At 35.6% G+C, this 9151-nt stretch overlaps 1 long non-coding RNA gene across 2 annotated transcripts; it reads right to left on the reverse strand.

Moving 5' to 3' along the window:
* Positions 1-504: 504 nt before the first annotated feature.
* On the reverse strand, positions 505-2985 carry LOC141415095 (uncharacterized). 2 transcript variants are annotated; one of them, XR_012440121.1, is made up of 3 exons: positions 2786-2985; positions 1882-1981; positions 505-828 (listed from the first exon to the last, which is right to left on the reverse strand). It is a non-coding gene; the product is annotated as an uncharacterized lncRNA (long non-coding RNA). The 2 variants fall into 2 exon arrangements; XR_012440120.1 differs by having other exon boundaries at positions 2765-2985.
* Between the last annotated feature and the right edge of the window lie 6166 nt (positions 2986-9151).

The raw sequence follows: 9151 nt of genomic DNA on the forward strand, positions 1-9151 counted from the left end.
TCTTTATTTGTTTTCTGCATGTTTTTAGTGACATAAAAGATCTTGGAGAGGTCTACGGGGATGTAAGGACAATATTCACGTCATAAGACGTCATACATCTACTTCCATACCATGGCACCCTAAGCATGTTATCCCAGCACACATATAACTTCAGGAACTTCTCCCTTGAGTACTTCAGACCCAGTGATATTATCTAGTTCTCCGACTTGAACCGTTGAATCCAACCTTATCTGGATTTGAAGGGCTTTTATAAAGCACAAATTGAAGAGGAAATTAACAGCTGTAATGACAGCTGAGATCCTGTTTTTCTTACCCTTGAGAAAATTTGAGTTAAAGTTATCTGAATATCTCTTTTTTTCTAAAGAGAACTGGCAGGCCAAAATGGACCGGATGTATTATCAGTTCAAGTTAAAACTAAAATCACTGTCTTTTAATGAATAAGAAAATACAGTAAATTCCTAACACTAGGAGAAAAATAAGTTTAAAAAATAAAGAACAAGAAAGTAAACACCGCATAAATTTAATTATAACAGCAACATGTAAAGGAACCAAGTTTTAAAAGATATGAAGATTAAATATGGCTGTGTCTGAAGAAATAAAACAAAATACCACCGTAAAACAAATGGAATTAAAAAAGGCAGGATCATATGTCCAGTTAGGCCGATAACGAGTGAGTAGGTATGTGTTAGTCACCTCCAGGCTGAAACAGAGAGAAATTTTCCACAATCTTCCAAGTCATAATAAGGAGCATGGCATGAGAAGATGAACTCTCCATCACCTGGGTATCTGATGATCCATATAGAGAAAATCCAAAGCCATTCAGCTAACCTTGGACATAAGTAAACAACAAACCATTGTTAGATTAAGCATTGAAATGTCACAACTGAGATTCATCTCAGCAAAATCTGATTTATACAAGAATTAATCCAAGAGCTGCAGTATTCCAACTAAGAGGAACTCCAGGACAAGAGCACTGAAAAAATTTCAGGTTTTAAAAAATGTAAACCTATGGTTCAATTTTACTTTATAAACAGTGTAAACTCATTATTGATAAAACTGAAGATATTTATAAGGTAATTTTTATATTCAAATTGGAAAAATGTTAAAGATAGACACCAAGTATTTGCAAGAGACTAGAAACGTGGTCATGTTCGTGCATTTTTTATGGGAACGTAAACCAGTAGGCTTTTTAGGCAGATTATATAACAATTTCTATCAAAATTTTACACCTGCAATTCCAGTTCTAAAGAGTCTTCAGAAATACTCACATAAGTGTACATACAAAAGTATTTGTAGAAAACTAGTGTAACATTAGAAATAACCCAAATATCAGTAGGAAAGCAGTAACATAAAATGCTTACATACTCAATGCTGAATAACAGACAAATACTAACTGAAGGACAGTAATCAGAGTTTATATTCTACTCATAATAGGGGAATTAAGATTGCTTAAATTAAATCAAGAGAAAATATTTCAACCCCAACCAAACAACATACAAAGCAAGATATGGGGGAGGAGGGAGATGAATTACCTAATTTCATCATTTCTTTATTTGTTTTCTGTATGTTTTTAGTGACATAAAAGATCTTGGAGAGGTCTGCCAGGATGTAAGTACAATATTCATGTATACCATTCGGTATTCATAAAATGTGTGCATGTGTGTTTTTACAAGTAGATGTGTATGTACTAATCTGAAAGATGTCCACAATATGTTCTTTCACAGGAAAAATAAAATACAGAACAATAAATAAACTTTGATTTTCCATTTATGTACCTAAAAAAACAAAGAGAATCCAAATGTGTGGGTGTGTGAGTATATTTGTGTGTTTGTGTGGAGGGGGATGGGATGAAAAGAAAATGTCTTAAAAGTGTTTATTTACCAGCTTTTTCCTTCCCAACCTTCATCTTTCTCAAAAAAGAAAATGCTGCCATTTGCTCAGTCGGCTTCCAAACTCTACTTTGTTTTACAGAATCCACATGCTAGAGGAAGAGAAACAATGGAAGAAGCTAAGTTAACTGATAATGATAGAGAACCAAGTCAGAAAGGAAAGATGGGTGGTGTGGGGTGAATGAGGTGAAGAATTTAGGAACCCTTGGAATAAGAAAGAAATGGGTCTTTAAAACATCACTCTGGGCAATGAGGAATTGGGGAAATAAATTCTTAAAAGAATCTTTTTCCCATTGGACATTTTTCTTCCAGACTGGAATAAGGTTTATATTATTCCAATTATTTTCTTGGAGGCTAAACTACTTGTAATTAATATGATTGCATCATGGGACATCTGGTGTATCATGGTTATAATTATGCTTATAGACAGAAGATCATCTATGCAAATATAAAGAGATAAACTACAAATATAAAAGCATGTTTATATTTTATGTATAGAAAACTTTACTGAGCAATAGACATCAAACTGTAAACAGCAGATATCTCCAGAAAGTCAGGTGACATGACCAAGGGGTCTTTAAAATATAAACATATCTGCATCCTTTGTAATAAATTTTTAACTGAAATGAAGGAAGAAACTAATAAATTTAAAATATTATATCTTTAAAATGTGATATTTTCTTATTTATAAATAAGTAAAACTATGCCTTGTATTTAAACTGGGCCTTTTCATTTCAAATCCCTCTCCTAGTCAAAGGGACTGTTTTTATGCCTATGCAGGTCACAGTGGCCCTTCAAATAAACCATTATGTAATTAAGGCAAAGATGGTTTCTAAGGTTAGAAGAAACATATAATGTTCAACTCCACTACTCACTTTTCAAGTGTAGACACATACCGAAAGCTCAATTTTCACCAAAAATCTCTTTCTGGTAAGGCTCCCTCTGGACATGTTCAGTCTTCTGTTCTCTAAACATGGATATGCAAAGAAAACACTTATTTTATTTTGTCAGATATTTTCATGTAAGGGCTAGAGGAAAATGATTTGCCTTAAATTATCTCAGAATAAAAGCCTGCCAATACTAAATGAGTAACATTTTTAAGATAGCAATCTTTTAAATCCAGCAACAACAAAATAAGGAACTGCTCTCCAAATACTTTTAGATAAAAGGAAGTCTGAGAAGAGAAGCCTAGATAAGAGACATGAACTCTAGCGCCATCTAGCAAACACAACGAGTAACATCACCAACATTCTCTGCTCAGAAGTAACAAGGTTAAATGTCCTCAAATCCTACATTAATTGTTGACCTTGGAAATCCCATTTAAGCAATAATTCTGAGACTTTCCAGAGTTATGAGTTTGATACATAATGCTTTCAAAAGCAAGGGGGAAAACTATACAATTGCATGAATTGATCTGGTATAAGAAGGTATTTTGGCAAAGAATAAACACTAGCTAACAATAAATTTGATAATATATAAATGTCTTCACCCTCATAAAAGCATTGATATCATTTTATTTCTTGATGAAGGCATAATGGTGCTAAATTTATAAACGTGACCTAATTTAGTCAGGAAAGGGAACATTTCTTACTTTCCACACACAAATTACACTTTTCATTAAGAATATGTTTGCCAATCTGCACAAACATCAGCTACATGATAACTTTTGTTCAATAATTCACACAGTACAAGTTTTTAAACAGAATGAGAATCAGAACCTCTTAGCCTTCGAAGACTTTAAGGTCTAAATAAATGTCATCAAGCATGTGACATACAATACCGAATGCTTTGTTGCTTAAATTCCTAAAATAGAAGGGCATAGGCACATTTTAATGATGAAACCTCCACTGTTGTCACCCCAGATAGATTTCATCAATGTAAGTGTCATTTTATAACAGAGAAGACATGAATGAATAATTAGAATTAATAAATAAAATTTCTAGCCACGCACTGGTGACTCATACCTGTAATCCAAGCTATTTGGGAGGCTGACATCAGACAATCATGGTTTGAAGCTAGCCAGGCAAACAATTTGTAAGATTCCCATCTCCACAATAACCAGAGCAAAATGGACTGGAGGTGTGGCTCAACCAGTAGAGCACCTGCTTTGCAAGCAAGAAGTCCTGAGTTCAAACCCCAGTTCTACCAAATAAATAAATAACAAACAAAATTTCTCTAACACTGCTACCAACTACAGAAAAGATTTTGAAAACAATACTTATTGTTTTCTACTTATAAACATTTCCAAAAACTTAATGTGTTTTCAGTTTTCGAAAATCTTATATGAAGTTATTTTTATGCTCACTAGAAACAAGAAAAATATAGGCAAATAATACCACCTTCATGGACTATAATACCTCATCTTTTTTATTCTGAAATAAATAAACATGGAAGATAGCCCTTCATTATAAACATGAAAAATTAATTGTCATTTGTAGAGGAGGCAGGGTAGATGATGGATTTGAAGAGCTCACCAGTTTGACTCCATGAATAAGAAAAGTCAGGTAATACAGGAGAGTCTATACCCTAAGCAGAGGAAGAAAGGAAGAGCAGTGAAAATCACAAAAGAGGTAGCAAGTCAGCAGAAAAGCATGAAGAAACAGAGAAAAGCTTCACACAGTTCTAAGCCCCGGCCCAATTCCCCAAGAGGGTAAGCTGAAGACACAATCATAAGGTAAGCCAGACAGCCCTGGTGACAGACTGGCAATTTTAGATGCAAGATAAGCCCACAACTCCCTCTTGCAAGCCTTAAATCCAGTGTGGGGATTTGGTGAGACAGTGACTGCTCTGGTATGGAAGGCTAGCCTTGGTTAAGAAAGACTTTCCTACTCTCCTCATCTCTGAGACCAAGAGCAAGGGCTTGTAATTTGAGACTGAGATACTCTGGGAGCTTGAAAACAAGGAACAATCACAGCTCAGTGAGTCTTGGGACACCTTACCACAGTGTATGGATGGAAGACCACTGTGAGAGGTGATCAGAGAGAGAAAGAGAGAGAGAGAGAGAGAGAGAGTGGTTCTGTTGTGGTCCTGCATAGAGGTTCAAGACTGGGGAGCTCCAACGGTGAAGGGTGCAATGGTCATAGATCCTGCCTTCCATGGCAAAAAGCCAGTCCCATCACCTGAGAGCTGCAGCAGAAACAAAGCACCAAGCCTATGGCTGGTATAGTAGTTGGCCTCCAGGACCAGCCTCCTGGCTGCAAGTGTTGGCTGATAGGTTGGTCTGAGGGCCCTGAGTGCAGACTTTCCAACTCATGTAACATTCACAGCCTCCTACTCCTTTCCCTTCACTCCCACCACTGAGGAAGACAAACCACTGGACAAGGTCTAAAAGCCATAAGGGCTACCTCCTGGAACAGCATCCTGGCAGGTGTTTGCTGCCAGCTGGCATGTCTGGTGAGCTCAAGCTCCTCAGAATCATGTGATTGTCACATTCTGCTTCTTCCAATGGGGAGATGAACTGTTGCACAGGTCTGAAAACACTAAGGTCCACCCTTGGGAACTGCATCCCAGTATGGGTTTGCTGACAGGAGGAACTAAGGATGCTGAGTCAAGATGCCTTGATCATGAGGTCATGATCATGACTTCCAGAGGTGTCTTCTCCTTTCAGGGATGTGAACATGTGGACAGGGTCTATTAGCAATGAGAGAATCAGGCAGAGTATCTAATTCCCTCAGTTCTCCCCAAACCAGTGCAGAACTCAGTCTTCTATTTGCTCCCCTATCCTCACTCTCTGACACATTTGGAGGTCATCTCAAAACTTAGACGAGTCGTGTTCTTAGGAACACAAACTGGGGAATTGTGATCAAGCCCAGTCTCTAAAGCTCCCTGTAGTCAGCAGCAGTTCCCAGTATACAAAGAAGGGAAGCTTCTGTAGAGAAACATCCCAGAAGCAGACAACCAACCCTTCTACCAGAGAGTCCAGCTAGTTTTCCTTAATCTGAACAGTTCTAGGATCAGGCCACATGCCCTGAGTATGGGGGTGAATGCATCTACTGGGTCATAGTCCAGTGGTAAGAAATAGCACTTCAACATACTAACTACACTGTTCATCCAGAACATGAAAATATTTCAGTTAAAAACGTGATTAAAACTTCTAACCAATGTGGCCTTATATATGCAAATTCCAATACAGAAACACAAATAATATGAACACTCAAGGCAACATGACTTCTCCAAAACTCAACAACTCCACAGTAACATGAGTGACAGTGAAGTGGAAGGAATGTCAAAAGTGAATTTTAAAAAGTGTTTTAAGAATGATTAATGAAATTTAAGAGGACACAAAGAACACTTGAGTGGATTCCAAAAAAACAAACAAACAAATGAAGAACCAATTGAAATAAAAAAGAAAATGCAGGATATGAAAGGGAATTCAATAAAGATATACAAATTCTGGGAAAAACTCAAATTGAAATTCTGGAAATAAAAAGCTCAATAAGTCCAATGAAAACTCAGTTGAAAGTCTTTTCAGTAGACTGGATCAAACTAAAGACAGAATGTCAGGGCTTGAAGACAAAACAGTTATGTTGAAACATGCAAATAAAGGTGTGGGGGGGGAAACTAAAGAAATACTAACAGAACAAGCAATACCTCTGAGAAACCAGTAAAAGGCCAAACCTATGAATCATGGGCATAGAAGGCAAACAGGTACAAGCCAAAGGCACAAAAAATATTTTCAACAAAATAATAGAAAACTCAAAACTTGAGGAAGCAATGTTCATCCAAGTACAGGAGGCATTTAGGATTCCAAACAGACAAGACCAGAAAAAACCTCCCTACATCATACAATAGTTAAAACATTAAGCCTACAGAACAAAGAAAAAATATTGAAATCTGCAAGAGAAAAACACCAAGTCACCTATAAAGGCAAACTTAGCAGAGTAACTGCATATTTCTCAACAGAAGCTTTAGCAGCAAGCAGGGCTTAGATTGATGTATTTCAACCCCCAAAAGAAAATAAATTCCAATCTAGATTACTGTGCCCTGAAAAGCTATCCTTCATAATTGAAGGAGAAAAAAGAAAAACTTTCATGATAAAAAAAAACTAAAGCAATTCATGACCACAAAACCAGCACTGCAGAAGATGATTAAAGGAATCCTACACAGAGAAGAGAATGATAAATGCAGCCATTAAAATATGGGAAAAATAAATCTTACTACAAGAGAAAATAAGCAAATAAGGAATAAGGAAGAATCAAATACTATAAAACCAACAAAATGGCAGGAATTGATAAATGCCTTTAAATAATAACTCCGAATGTCAATGGTCTCAATTCTCCAATCAAAAGACACAAATTGACAGATTGGATTTAAAAAAATGGACACCACTGGCAAAAACAAACATAACCTTAAAGTGAAAGAATAGAAAAATATTTTCCAAGCAAATGGAGCCTAAAAGCAAGCAGGCATATCTGACAAAGCAGACATTAAACCAAAATTAGTCAGAAGAGGAAAAAGAAGGTTACTTTATATTGATAAAGGGAAAAATCCATCAGGAGAATATAACAAATATTAATGTATACACACTGAACAGTGGCACACCCAATTTCATAAAGTAAAAACTACTGGACATAAAAATACAGATACCAGTTTAATAATAGTGTGTGAGTTTAATACCCCATTCTCATCAAAATATAGATCAGCCTTAAAAATATCAATAAGGAATCTACAGAATTAAATGATACTATAGCACAAATAAACAACAATATCTACAGACTATTCTATCCAACAGCCACAGAATACACATTCTTCTCAGCAGCCCATGGAACTTATTCTAAAGTAGTTCATATCTTAAGACATAAAGCAAATCTTAACAAATATGAGAAAACTGAAATAATGTCCCATATTTTTATCAGATCACAACATAATAAAACTAGAAATCAGTATTAAAAGAAACTATAGATAATATCCTACCACATGGAGACTGAACAATTCACTCTTGAATGATCAGTGGAACATCAAAGAAATAAGAGGGAAATTTTAAAATTCCAAAAAACAAATGAAAATGAAAACCCAATTTAGCAGTATCTTAGTATTGCAAAGGCAGTGCTAAGAGGGAAGCTATGAGTACCTGCATTTAAAAAAAAAAAAATCAGAGAGATTTCAAATAAATAGCCTAAAGGTGCAAATCAAGCTCTTAGAAAAACAAGAAAAAGTCAAACCCAAAAGCAGTAGTTGGAAAGAAATAATAAAGGTTGGGGAGAAATTAATGCAATGGATTCTAAAAGAACTACAAATAACCATTGAGACAAAAGTTGGATCTTTGAAAAGATAAACAAGATCAACAAATCTTTAGCCAAACTAACCCAAAGAAAGGGAGAAGACCCAAATTAATAAACTAATAACAAGGAAATCCAAAGGATCAATAAGGAAATACTGAAATTACATTCTAATAAACTGTAAAACGAAAAAGAAGCAAATCTGTGAATGCATATGACCTGCCAAAATTGAACCAACAGGAGATAAAGCACTGAAGCAGATCTACATCAAGCAATGAAACTGAAGCAGTAAGTTTCCAAAGAAAAGAACAGGACCAGACAGATTCACTGTCGAATCTACCAGTTCTTTAAAGATGCTCCTCAAACCATTCCATAAAATAGAAAGGGAAAGAACACATAAAACTCATTCCATGAAGCCAGTATTACACTCAACTCAAAAGTTGCAAGAACAAAAGAAAAAAGAAACCTGCAGTCCAATTTCCTTGATGAACATAGATGCAAAAATTCTTATGAATCACTTAGAAACCAAATTCAGCAACACATTAAAGATCATATACCATGATCAAGTTGGTTTCATTCCAGGGATTCAGAGAGAGTACAACATATGCAAATCAATAAACACAATACAGAACATAAATAAAATAAAGGAAAAAAATCACATGATCATCTCAATAGATGCGGAAAAAAGCCTTTGAAAAAACTTCAACATTCCTTCATGATAAAAGCCCTGAAGAAACTAGGAACTAGAACAAATATACTTCAATGTACCATACACACAACAGCCAAAGCAACCCTGAGTAAAAAGACCAATGCTGGTGGTATCACAATACCTAAATTCAAATTGTACTATGGTGCAATAATAAGAAAAACAGCATGGTACTGGCACAAAAACAGCAGCTTAGTCCAGTGTAATAGAATGGAGATCCATAAACAAGCCTACATACCTCCAGCTATCTAATTGACAAAGGTGCCAAAACACATGTTGGAGAAAAGACAGCCTCTTCAACAAATAGTGTTGGGAAAAATAGATATCCATAAGTAGAA

Source organism: Castor canadensis, chromosome 12, assembly GCF_047511655.1.
Source record: "Castor canadensis chromosome 12, mCasCan1.hap1v2, whole genome shotgun sequence".
NCBI lineage: Eukaryota > Metazoa > Chordata > Mammalia > Rodentia > Castoridae > Castor > Castor canadensis.